A 361-nucleotide genomic window follows, 5' to 3' on the forward strand; every position below is an offset into this window, starting at 1 on the left:
TTAGGTTTACTTTTAGGGTTAGACTTAGGGATATTGTTAGGTTTAGAGTAAGAGTTTGGATAAGGGTATGCGTTGGGTTATGGTTTGGGTTTGACTTAGCTTAGGGTTAGGGATTGGCTTTGGTTTAGGGAAGAGTGATGTTTGCGGTTAGGGATAGTTCTCGGTAGAAGAACACTGAAGACCTCCGGTTTTTGAACTGATTATTACACTCCAAAATTATGAGCAAAAACTCCCCCCAACACACGCTTCTATTTCAGCCATCTCAGAGGTAAAAGAAAGTCTGGAGAAAATGGAGAAGAAACAGAACGGTATAGTGGATGATGTGTCCCTCTTGATGGATTGTGATGAACCCGTAGCAGTA

Source organism: Numida meleagris, chromosome 4 (assembly GCF_002078875.1).
Source record: "Numida meleagris isolate 19003 breed g44 Domestic line chromosome 4, NumMel1.0, whole genome shotgun sequence".
NCBI classification, from domain to species: Eukaryota; Metazoa; Chordata; class Aves; order Galliformes; family Numididae; genus Numida; species Numida meleagris.